The sequence below is a fragment of the Palaemon carinicauda genome, chromosome 11 (genome assembly GCF_036898095.1).
Source record: "Palaemon carinicauda isolate YSFRI2023 chromosome 11, ASM3689809v2, whole genome shotgun sequence".
Taxonomy (NCBI): domain Eukaryota; kingdom Metazoa; phylum Arthropoda; class Malacostraca; order Decapoda; family Palaemonidae; genus Palaemon; species Palaemon carinicauda.
In genome coordinates this window covers 18,654,182-18,667,402 of record NC_090735.1, presented here as the reverse complement: position 1 = coordinate 18,667,402, position 13,221 = coordinate 18,654,182, and the positions used below count along the sequence as shown (strand labels likewise).

The window sequence follows — 13,221 nt, the reverse complement described above, 5'->3', positions numbered from 1 at the left end:
AAAGATTCACACGCCTTATTTGAATGAGTCATATTTTGAAAGATTCATACGCCTTATTTGAATGAGTCATATTTTGAAAGAGTCATAAGCCTAATTTGAATGAGTCATATTTTTAATAAGTCATGTTTTCAAAGATTCATACGCATTATTTCAATGAGTCATATTTTGAAAGATTCATACGCCTTATTTAAATGAGTCATATTTTGAATAAGTCATATTTTGAAAGAGTTGCTTTTTGAAAGAATGACATTTTGAATAAGTCTTATTTTGAATGTTCTCATATTGAATGTGTTATAATTTGAATGAATCGTTGTTTGAAAGAGTCATATTTTGAATAAGTCATAATTTTAGAGTTGTCACTTTTTGAAACAATCATATTTTGAATAAGTCATATTTTGAATCATCACATTTTGAATGTGTCATATTTTGAATGAGTCATATTTTGAATCTTCACATTTTGAATGTGTCATATTTTGAATGAGTCATATTTTGAATGAGTCATATATTTTTATTAAACCATTTTTAATGAGTAATATTATGATTAGAAATATATTCAGCAGAGATTAAACACAACACTGTCGTTAGTGTAGTTCAATTATACGAGGCGTGCTAAAGTATTTCGAATGTTTTTCCTTTGTGTTATTATTACCAGCCAAGCTACAACCCTAGTTGGGAAAGCAGGATGCTACACGCCCAAGGCCTCCCACAGGGAAAGCAGCCCGGTGCGGAAATGAAATAAGGAAATAGAGTAATGAATTATCAATATAAAATATAATATTTTAAAAAGAGGGAAAAGATCTGTAATTTTTATACAAGAGTTTCGTTGAGATCAGAAAGCGGGTAAATTACTTCAACGAATCCAGTAATTAGTATGTTTTAAATTTATTAGTTGTAGGAGTAGATTTGAATCGAAGTGTGCAATGCGTTCTTGATTATTTCGAGCATTTTCTGTTACAGGAGTAGCAACGGGAAAAATTGTATATACGGTGTTTATATATATATATATATATATACATACATACAGTATGCATACATATATATAGTTTCTATATATATATATATATATATATGTATATATATAAATATATATATATATATATATATATATAAATATGTGTGCGTATATATACATGCATGTATATAAATATATATATATATATAATATATATGTGTGTGTGTATATATATATATACATGCATGCATATATATATATATATATATATATTCAGTATGCATACATACATACATATATATATATATATATATGTGTGTGTGTGTGTGTGTGTGTGCATGCATGTATGCATATATAAATATGCATATATACATATATATATATATATATACATATATATATAATATGCATATAATATATATATATATATATATATATGTATATATATACATGTGCATATATATATATATATATATAAGACCTGCCACACTTATCTGCAACCACTCAGAAACAACAATCTCTCACAAATTGCCCAAATTGCCTCGAAGTAGTCAGGAAAGGGAGAAGGGATCTGAAAGGTTGAATCTGTGTTTGTACGTGTGTGTGTGTGCACATCTATCTAAACATTCAACCGTCATTTTTGACGGGTTGCGCACACTAGTGTATTTGTATTGTTGCGTGCAAGATGATTTAAGAAGCTCAGAGAAGTAACGCGGAAGAATAACATTCCAAAAGTGTTGTTAAAAGAAAAAAAAAAAAAAAAAAAAAAAAAAAAAAAGATACTCGCTATCTTCAACTCTGAAAAATCATTATAAAAGAGATGCGGTTGTTAAGCCCTTATATGTGAGATTTATTTAAATGTTATTATTGTTCTTAAACTTCTCGTAGTTTCTTCTTATATCCTATCCTCACTGGGCTATTTTTTTCTATTGAACCCCATGGGCTTATAGCATCCTACTTTTCCAACTACGGCTGTAGCTTAGCGAGTAATAATAATAATAATAATAATAATAATAATAATAATAATAATAATAATAATAATAATAATAATTCTTATATACAGTATAACACCAAATTATGAATATCATTAATCTTGCATTTTAGAATTAAGAAAAATTCAGAAGTTATCCCAGTCGGTGTTTATAACGGCATAAGTTCATTTTGATTGCAACACATTGTCCTTGGTAGCGGAGAAAGTAATAGAAGAGGAGGGAACAAAGAAACGGTAAATTTTAAGTTACGGAAAATGAAAAACACAAGAGAGCTCCGATGTAAGCAGAAAAAAAATAAAATTATTATCTTGATTTCAATGTAAACTTAAAGTAACATTAAAATTCCTCTTCATACAAGTTTGATAGACGTTAAAAATTTTCTTCGTATAAACTAAAGCTAAAAATTACTTAGCAACTGAACTACAATTGTTGCGATACTTTGGCGAACGTGACCTTTTCCGCTGAAACAGAGCAACCGGACCTCCATTAAAAAAACTGCCTAATAATGATATCTCCCCAAGGTAATACAGTTTCTTCATCTTAAGCTAAAGCTTTTCCCGCTATGCAGGATCGCTATTTCTTGAAAGCCATTTCCCATTTCTTCTGTCTCCGATGTCCTCTACTGTGAGATCTTTCTCTATATCTGCTGTTACACCTTCCATCCACCTTCTCTTTGGTCTCCCCCTTGTCCTCCTACCTGGAACATCCATCTCCAACATCCTCCTCACAACATACTCCTGGTCTCTCCTCATTACGGAGTCTCTCTCTCTCTCTCTCTCTCTCTCTCTCTCTCTCTCTCTCTCTTTTTTGACACCTCTGTAACCTTTGTTGTTCCCCTTACCAAGTCATTATTAACCTTATCCACTCTCGTGACCCCAGCCATCCCTGTTATCCTCCAAGGTAATACAATAAGAAATCTTATTTACGATTTTTTCATTTTGATTATTGTACTGTTGATGGTGCACTGACTCTGGATTCTTGAAAAGACTAAAATATGTTTCTCAACGTATTTCTGTTTAATATTGAAATCTTTACAATAACTGCCTCGGCTTTCTAGCAAGGAATCCACACACGTAATTAACCACAAGTATTTGTAAGCTTTAGGTTGTCATAAAATATATGAAATTTAGGGTTTATATTTTTATTATATCTACTTTATTTCACGTGTTCTCGGGTCATTTAGGAATTATTGACTCTCTCTCTCTCTCTCTCTCTCTCTCTCTCTCTCTCTCTCAACTGAATGTGTCCTATTTAACGGACTTTAGTAACGTATCTATGCAAGTGTTTGTATAGGAATCAGTAACCTAACTTCCAGAAATTCTTCAGAATTTCTGGAAGTTAGGTTACTGATGAAAAGGCCTCAGCGAATTTCAATATATATTTTAAAGAATGCTAAGAATCTTTAATTCTTCAAAATCATGATTTCTTGAACGTTGTGACTATAGAATCAAAGATAACGAAAAAAAAAATTAGAATTTGGATTTACATCCAAGACAACTGGGATGCATTTTCCGAAAGGCTACTCTTGACTGCAGTCTGTCCCGCTTGGCCAAGCTAGAAAGTTAAACTCGTGTGAGGAGTTTGCATTTCTTAATCTTCTGTCGCTGAATGATGTAGGAGGTAGTCTAATGGCCCTTGGGTTTAAGCAATGCCAAATATATCTACGACAATGACTAGATATGCAAGCATAAAGATTTGATAAGGCGATATGCACACACGCTATGATAACGTGGTTGAAGTATCGCTTGAACTCAGTGAATACACGTGTCTGGGTTAAGCAGAACTGATTCTACCATATCTAACATTCATAGTAACTGTATTGATTCTATTTCTAATTGTTGCCTTATTCTGGTTGTTGTGGCCTATTGGTAACGTTTCAGCCTGTTGATCGTTAGACTGGGGTTCGAGTCCCGCTCAGGCTCAATAGTTTCTTGCAGTGTCTGCGACCTCACCATCCTTTTGATTTGGAGGAGCCTATAGGTCTACCTGCTGAGTCACCAACAGCCATTGACTGGCCCTCCCTGGTCCTAGCTTTGGTAGAGAGGGGGCTTGGGCGCTGATCATATGTATATATGGTCAGTCTCTAGGGAATTGTCCTGCTTGCTTGGTCAGTGTCACGTCACTTGCCTCTGCCATTCATGATTGATTGATTGATTTGAGGTTTTCTGGCATCCTGACATATAAGGCCATTGACGCCGATATCATTTATTGTAAATAGAAAATAAAAGAATATTCAATTAAAACCATGAAAGCAAAGATGTCATTTTAAAAGTTTAATAGCTTTCAGAAGACCTGCTTCTGAAGTAAAGCTAAAAATACCGCTAGCATGGTAGGACACATCATGTCCAAGAATCTTGGCATGGATGAACCTGCCATCCTTACCTCGAGCCTCAGAGAGATATCTATTCATGAGTGACCTTTAAACCTTTAAATCTTGGTGTGGAGGTAAGGCACTCGGCTTACAATATGAAGGACGCGTGTTCAATTTTCGAACCTAAAAAGGGGAATGTGATTTAGGGATTTTTCCCAAAAACCAGTGTACCAATGCTTACTTAAGTAGTGAATTAGTAACCTAATTGTCAGTCGACTTTCATGGATTTTAATTGAGAGAGAGAGAGAGAGAGAGAGAGAGAGAGAGAGAGAGAGAGAGAGAGGACCATTTTCATAGAATATTTTTTTTTTTAAATTTACGATAAAATTGATTTTAAAATATATGATTAAAAGGGATTTTGAAAAATATGATGAAAATTGATTTTGATATATGATTAAAAGGGATTTTTAAATATGATTAAAACACATTTCGTCTTTAGTGATGACTAATAGCTGATAGAGAAAGCTATATTTGACAGCTCACGTCCCATAAAAACTTGTATTGACCCCGAAGTTTGATACAGGACCTTTGAGAGAGAGAGAGAGAGAGAGAGAGAGAGAGAGAGAGAGAGAGTAACAAATATGAAGCTATGTGACTTACAGAAATCCCGTTTCAGAATAAATTTCTGTAATGTCCACTTATAAAACTAATAATAACAGAGAAAGAGATTAGTAATCCTCCAAATACAGAGTGTACGCAACCCGTCAAACTGACGGCTAAATATTTAGATAGATATGCACACATAGACATATTCAACCTTTCCCCCGTTCCTGACTACAACACGGCAGTTTCGGCAATTTGTGGGAGATTGTGGTTCTAAATGTACATGTCGTGGTACCTTCTTACCAGGGTATGTCTACTTCCCCCCCCCCCCTTCCCGACCCGAAAAGCGGGGAGGGACCGTTCCACTGAATGTGACTGGAAAGAAATATGTAATATATGTATGCATATACTGTATATATATATATATATATATATACTGTATATATATGTGTGTGTATATACATATGTGTGTATATATATATATATATATATGTGTGTGTGTGTGTGTGTGTATATATATACTATATATACATATATATATATATATATATATCCAGCCGCTCTATTATTTAGGGGAGATTATCAGTAACTTAATGTGAAGATAATGTATTAATTCAATATGTCCTTCCATGTAGTTAGCATTAAAACAAATGCACAGTTGTTAATATAGCATACTAGACATATTCAAAACATTTGTAATTCAATATAAGATTTCCATTTTTTCTCCTTATGACAAGCCACTGATTTTTCCCCAATGGTCAACTTCTGCTGGAAACTCTACGGGTTTTGCCCACCAATGAATAACAGCTGATCTGTCTTCATAGCGTTGAGTACATTCGTTTTAACTGTTAATTAACTTTAATAGAGACAGGAGAAGAATATTTTTATTCTGAAGTATTTCAAGGCGTTAGAATCTATCTTTATATCTTACTAGATCTTTCCAGACAGCACGCAGTACTATAGTCCATTTCTTTTAGCGATGCATATTTGTACCGACTCGCAGCGGTGCCCTTTTAGCTCGGAAAAGTTTCCGGATCGCTGATTGGTTAGAATTATCTTGTCCAACCAATCAGCGATCCGGAAACTTTTCCGAGCTAAAAGGGCACCGCTGCGAGTCGGTGCAAATATGCATCGCTAAAAGAAATAGACTACAGATAAGCAATTTAAACAAACATGCCTTCTCCATCATAAGTCTATACTGCACAGTATTCTAGAAATTTCATTCCAGCTATGACCAGGTTGTGGAATTTTCTTTCTAATCTGGCAGTTGAATCGGTGGAACTTCCAAAGTTGAAAATTGCAGCGAATCTCTTTATGTTGAACAGACTGACTAAAGTCTCTTTATTGATTATACATTATATGACAGATCTATTTTAATGTTGTATCTGGGCTTAAAATATTTTATATCAATTATTCATTACTTCTCTTGCAGTTTATTTATTTCCTTTCCTCGTTGTGCTATTTTTCCCTGTTGGAGCCCTTGGGCTTATATCTTCCTGCTTTTCCAACCATGGTTGTAGCTTAGCTAATAATAATGATAATAATAATAATAATAATAATAATAATGATAATAATAATAATAATAATCATCATCATCATGATATACCTGGCCGGGTCCTTACAGAAACTATCTCGAGGTAATTCCAGTTATTAAAAGGTCTAATGTGGACCTTTGGATACTGCCTTACCAAACGCGGCCTCCTTGGGTTCTGACAAGAGAGACAAATTTATCCCTTCATCTTTTTTACTCCTCTTTTTCGTTCAAACCGGCGTAGTGCTCAGCTGGACTGGCGTTCGAGACCTGCTCAAGCTCGATAGTTTCTTTTGTTTGTAACCTCACCATCCTTGTGAGCAAAGTATGGAGTGTCTGGGGGACCTTATAAATCTTTCTGCTGGGCCATCAGCAGTCATTGCCTGGCCCTTCCTGGTCCTAGCATGTTGAAGAGGGGGCTTGGGCGCTGATCATATGTATATATGGTCATTCTCTAGGGTATTGTCACTGCCCCTTTAATCTGCCAATCACACAAATAATTTTTTTGACGTAGCAAATGCAAGAAGTATTTATAAAGGCATATAAATAGAAACTCTAAACTAGGGAAATCGGAGAAATTAAAAGCTCTTATCCATTGTATTAAAAAGGAAAATAAAAAGGAAAAGTTGCTTATGTTAATTAGGAAAGAGAGTAGCGGTTATCATAATTTCAAGTAAACCTAATTTAGATTCAGAATTTGGGAAAGATAAATTTGATAGTAAATCATCCCTTCAAAATTGAATAATGAAGGTCGTTTAAGCTAGGAAAGTTACAAAAAAATGGGAATAATGAAGACCATATAGTCTCATAATGTTTGAATAGATGAATTGTTTTTAAGAAAATGCTTGAACTTTAGTTAACAATGCTAAGTCATCTCCATGATGATAGTCTGCCAGTTAAAGAGAAAAAATTGAAGACTTGAAGTCCAAAAATCAACACCAAATGAGTCATGTAATACAAAGCAATTTGAATCTGACTCGGGACCGAAGCCAAGACTTCAAAAGCAAGGCAAAGGGGTTGTGATGGCCTATTGAAGACGTCCATGCCTGGCGGTCTGACGGACTGAGGTTCAAGTTCCATTCAAACTCGTTAGTTCCTTGTAGTGTCTGCAACCTCACCATCCTTGTGAGCTAAGGATTTTTGGGGATGGGGGTTGGAGCCTATAGGTCTATGTGCTGAGTCATCAGTAACCATTGCCTGGTCATCCCTGGTCCTAGCTTGTGTGGAGATGGGTCTTGGACGCTGATCATATGTACACTCGGGCACACAATATAAGAGATATTTATTTTATTTAATGTTGTTACTGTTCGTAAAATATTTTATTTTTCCTTGTTTCCTTTCCTCGCTGGGGTATTTTCCATGTTGGAGCCCCTGGGCTTATAGCATCCTTCTTTTCCAACTAGGGTTGTAGCTTAACAAGTAATAATAATAATGATAATATATGGTCCTTGTCTATGACATTGTCCTGCTAGCTAGGGCATTGTCACTTTCCCTTGCCTCTGCTATTCCTGAGCGGCCTTTGAACCTTAAAGAAACATCTAACTGAGCCAGTAGAGGCCATACAAAAAGTTCGATCCTGAGAACAGCTGTGCTTGAGAAGTTTATTGAACAAGTTACTATCTTGCCCACTAGGAAATTTCCCCCATGTAACTTCAGCTTTCATTGATGACAAATAATATTTAAACTTCTATTGTATAGTTCATTTTGTGTTTTCCTTTAAATACCTCGACAATACCTCAATTTCTGATTTCTTTTAATTGATTATTTAACTTTCGATTTCTACTCTTGATTGTACTTCTTCATTTGGATTTTAAAACCCATTTGTTCTTTTTAAGTATCCTTTAAATTCTTTCATATTTATTTCAGTTTTTTTACGTAATTGCTTTTTCCTCTTAGCTAACAAAAATCTTTTTGATGAAAGAATGGTTTCATTTGATAATCTGCATTGAGTGATTCACTGTCTTCATCACTTTCTAGGTGCCAGGTACCAGGTTCCTCATTGCTCTCTCCACAACACTGTGATTGTGGGCACACTACTAGAAGAAGCGTAGTAGGTGCAAAGCGCTGCAATCTGCAGAAAATTTATTATCATTAGTTACATCCTACACAGACAGCACAGCTTACATACTTTTATTTCTAACTCCAAGGGCCTTTATAATTTACCAGGCTACATATTTAGTTGGTGTTTCTAAATTCCTCATTTCCATGTCATTGTTTCTAAATTGTCTTAACTCATTACAGCTAAACATATGCTCGGTAGTATACTCTGCCTCCATACACAACACACAAAGCCTATCCTTATCATTCCTGTCTATTATTTTCTTTTAATTCTAGCATATTCAACCTTGTCAATTCAAAGCATTTCACCTCCATCTTGTCTTTACTTGTAATGTTTCTTTGCAACTCTAGCGATTGTGTGACTGACTTTGTCTATTTGGTATAATGCCTTTTGAGGATTCTTTTACCCATTATGAAAGACATTTATCGTTGTTTTCAATGACTTTGCTCAGCGTCAATGACCTTAGGTGTCAGGATGCTAGAAAACCGCAAATACACCAATCAATCAATCAATGATTTGGCAGTCTTACAATTCTAGTTCCCCGTCAACATTGCTTTCTTAATTTTTTCATGTAATAGGGATCGTTTTTTCGAAAAATACATTTTGATTAACAGTTCGTTTTACCTTTATTTTACAATGCAAATTACAACTAGCTCTGTCCTTTTCTCCACTATTAGGTCTCATCTATAGTGAGTCATGATGTTCCAGTGTTTAGTCTTTTCTGTTACACGTTTATCTCTTAGTTTCTTTGATGATGGTTAAGATGCCTTATCGAGGGTTGATTGAAATTTCTAATATTAAGTAAAAGAATAAGTATATTTATTGATTCAGGTGATTTTCGCTGAGACATATTGTTACTGATTCAACCTCCTCAGTTTCTGTTTTTCTTCTGGAGAAAATAATTGTAGTTCTTTAGGATGTGAAAGAGACAATATGTTAATCCTCCTCTGCCAAAAAACCTGACAACACGCTGGTACGAGGTTGCTAGACTAGAGTTCTAGATGATAGGAGTTGGATCTGGATGAATGATGGTACGACCAAGGTCTATAGATAGACCTTGTGTATGACAGTACGAGACTACGAGCACTGTCATCTCGTCCACGAAGGTCAGATAGTCACAGAATCGGAAAGCCTGTATGTCTCTAGAACTTCTGTCACCAGCAGTATCCCTTGAAGCCACGCGTCTCCATTTCCCAATATATGGTGGAGTGAGTAAGATAAAAGTCGTATGCAAAATTTAGACACCACTAAGACATTCATCAGCTGCCTAAAATGCCCAAAGGCCCCTGCAGCCTGGCCATAAGAATACCAATACACTGGCTCCCCACAACATTCCCCCATGGAACTAGGAGCTGCAGAATCGCAAGAGCCAGTGCTTGTCCACAAGGGCCAGGCAATTTACAACAACATTCCTGTGACCAAGAATTCCTGGCTGAATAGCAACAAGCCATTCAAGCTCTTCAGAACAGCTTGATCAGAGAGGCATTCAATAGAATGTTAGCTACAACTATGCAAGGTGCGACCCAGAGAAGCCATGCAACACATAGGGGTCTCAATGCTAGACATAGTGAAGCAAGTTGGAACGTCCTCTTGATTACAGAAGCACTGGATGCTATTGCTAAATTCGTCCTTCGTGCATCGAAAAAGGCAATTGAATAGTCTGAGTTTTTTAATGGGTTGCAAGCTACTCAGAACGCAATGAGCTATGGATTCAAATGTCCTAATTGGGTGCATGATCTATTACAGAACAGTATATTTCATTAAGAAAGCTTATGGTTGATTCAAGTAATCAAGTGCTAAAAAATAAAATATTCCAGTAATGTGAGTCATTTGGAGTATTGGTGCTACTACGGTGATGTGCTATGCGTTTGGGACTGCTAGACAGGATGCAGTATCATTTCCGATATTGGGAGATATTCGAAAGGGCTAAAAATCCCTTGAGTAGCTTCCGTACAATTTTGAGATCAGTTTCATACCCGAGACGTCATCAGTGGCTTTCTATGGGAGGGGGAAAGGAGTAGTATTCAAACCCCTTCCCCCTCAAAGGTTGTGCCCTACCACGTCCCCTTCCCCGATTAACTTATATTACAACCTACCATAGTTTTGAATCTTTCAGAATTATTGTCATTTGCCATTTTATTTTTGCTGATTATATACCATTTAAAGGTTAAAGGTGTCTGGTGTCAGTTCCAGTTTCCTCAGAATAGATCATCACCAGAACGTCAGCCGGGTAAGCACAACCCATCACTGTGATACCCAACCACAGCAGTAGCCTCCCCAGTAAATTACAGCTTAAACTCACGGTCCCGGTCGTGGATCGGTCTGCTGCTTGGCGAACTCGTTACTACTGTACTAGCAAGTTATCCGCTCTTTCTTCTGGTTGGCCTTCATATTTTTCTTATTGAAAATTACAGGTTACAGTTTCGTAATAGTTTGCAAGAAATCATGAATAAAACAACCTAAGTAGAGAAACAAGTAGTTTTCACTTATTTCCTGCAATTATGCATGTATTTTTTAGCCATTTCCTCCCATTAGAAACACTGACTTATATTAATTTCAGGTGTCTTTTTAATGATTGTGCTTTCAATTTATATATTTTTTTCACTACAAATGGTACAGTTAACATGAAAGTTATAGTTTGAATAACAAATGGAGACGTATACACTGTTCCTTTATTTTTGCTCGGTTTTTATGGAGTAAGTATTAGTAGACAAAGTTAAGACGACTCCTTTTCCATGTTAGTAGATGAGATGATGTAAGGTTATACAACTATATATTTTAATTTTGACAGAGATCGATATCGATTGAAAATGCTGACTCTGTAAAGAAAGTGAACGTTGTATAAAATGTAGTAGATTGGCCAGGCTACCCGCCACCCTTTGACATACTACCGCTAGATCTATTGGGTCTTTTGACTGGCTAGACAATACTACATTGGATATCTCTCTCTCTCTCTCTCTCTCTCTCTCTCTCTCTCTCTCGTCATGGTTCCTTTTTAGTTTGCCTACAGATACGCCAAATAGTCTGGCCTACTCTTTCCACATTCTCATCTGTCCTTATACACCTGACTACACTGAGATTACCAAACAATTCGTCTTCGTTCAATGGGTTAACTACTGAACTGTAATTTTTCAGTGGCTACGTTCCACTTGGTAAGGCCAGAAGAGATTCTCTAGCTATGGCAAGTAGTTCCTCTAGGAGAAGGATACTCCAGAATCAAATCATCGTTCTCTAGTCTTGGGTAGTGCCATAGACTCTGTACCATGGTTTTCTACTGTCTTGGGGATAGAGTTCTCTTGTTTGAGGGTACACTTGGGCACATGATTTTATCTTATTTCTTTGAAGTTTTTAGAGCGTATACAGCATATGAAAGATTCATTTTAATTTTGTTACTGTTCCTAAAATATTTTATCTTAATTGTCCATTACTCTTCGGGAAGTTAATATTCTTATTTTCATTCCTCACTGGGCTAGCTTTTCCTTGCTGGAACCCTTGGGCTTATTACTTTTTTACTTGTTTTGGGTTTAAATTCAACCCTCCACTGAAATCGAGTGAACTACTTCTCGGGCAGGTCCATATCAATCATCTAACGAAACATTTTCATTATAACTTATACAATTCTTTGATTGTAGCATCTTCCAAATCATATGATCTTGTGAAAAGTAATGTCTTTAGTTTCTTCTTAAATTCAATTGCTCCCTTTAGGTCCTTCATTTCAGTTGGCAGTTTATTATAATATCTAGGCGCACAGTAGCTAAAAGCCCTTTCACCAAATTTACTATTTGTTCTTGGTTCAGATAGTCTGTTTGTCACTCATGTGTCTTATGGTAACATTTGTTTCTAGTTCTAGTTTGTTCAGGCATTCTTTTAGATATTTTGGTTCAGTATCTTAAACGCTAGTAAGAGTAGCTTGTATTCAATTCTCGCTTTTCTATTTAGGGTCGTAGGTCAGCTAATAATAATAATAATAATAATAATAATAATAATAATAATAATAATAATAATAATAATAATAATAATAATAATAATAAGCCTCGCAGAGAGTCAGCTACGCAAGAAGAAGAAACCACTCTGAATGCCAGGGTAATGTAAACAAACAAAGTTGGCAACAGGGTTGCCATTCCTACGATAATTATCGTACATGTACGATTATTTTAGGTCCAGTACGATGTACGATACATACCTTAGGCATATACAAATGTGTGTTTAATTAAACAATTATACTAAAATATTTTGAAATAAGTCAATCATGTAACTCCCTAACAATTATATTGAAACTGTGTACGATAATTTTGGTTGAAAAACGACAATTTTAAGGCTTGTGTACGATAATCCTGTCGAAATAATCTGGCAACCCTGGTTGGCAAGAAGAAGAACGTCGTCCTGTCGGCACTCTGTTGACATTGTAATTTGCTATTGGTCATATTAAGGTAAATTATTTTCTTATGAATTGTCTCTCTAGATCGGTGGACAGGCATAGAAAAACTTGAAGTTGAATTAAATATTAGTAAATCAAAGGTATACGTTTTAACCTTAAGCCTACATATGCAGGCTTGCTCTTGATGTATGGCAAGGTAGACTAAGCCAGTGATGCATTGCAATTTAGGTATTAGGATTTTGTAGGAGTTTTTTGTAAACGAAAAAACGAGTGTTTTGCACCATTAATAATGGTCAAAGATGTGTTATCCAGTTGGAAAATTAGGTACGTGTGTAGATCGTAAGGTTGCCAGGACTGTGGTTCGCATAGAAAACGAGAATCCCTCCTATCGTCGT

The 13,221-nt window shown here is 35.5% G+C and overlaps 1 protein-coding gene across 2 annotated transcripts in view; it reads left to right on the top strand.

The window, feature by feature from the left end:
• Window positions 1–13,221, top strand: part of LOC137649640 (large ribosomal subunit protein mL37-like) — a 61,145-nt gene that overhangs the window by 7,337 nt on the left and 40,587 nt on the right. The window contains exon 1 of one of the 2 annotated variants that reach the window (XM_068382616.1): window positions 12,803–12,878. The exons of the other annotated variant lie outside the window; for it this stretch is intronic. The gene's annotated coding sequence lies outside the window, so the exon portion shown is untranslated. Of the gene's footprint in view, window positions 1–12,802; window positions 12,879–13,221 lie in introns of those variants that run through there. 2 annotated transcript variants of the gene reach the window in all.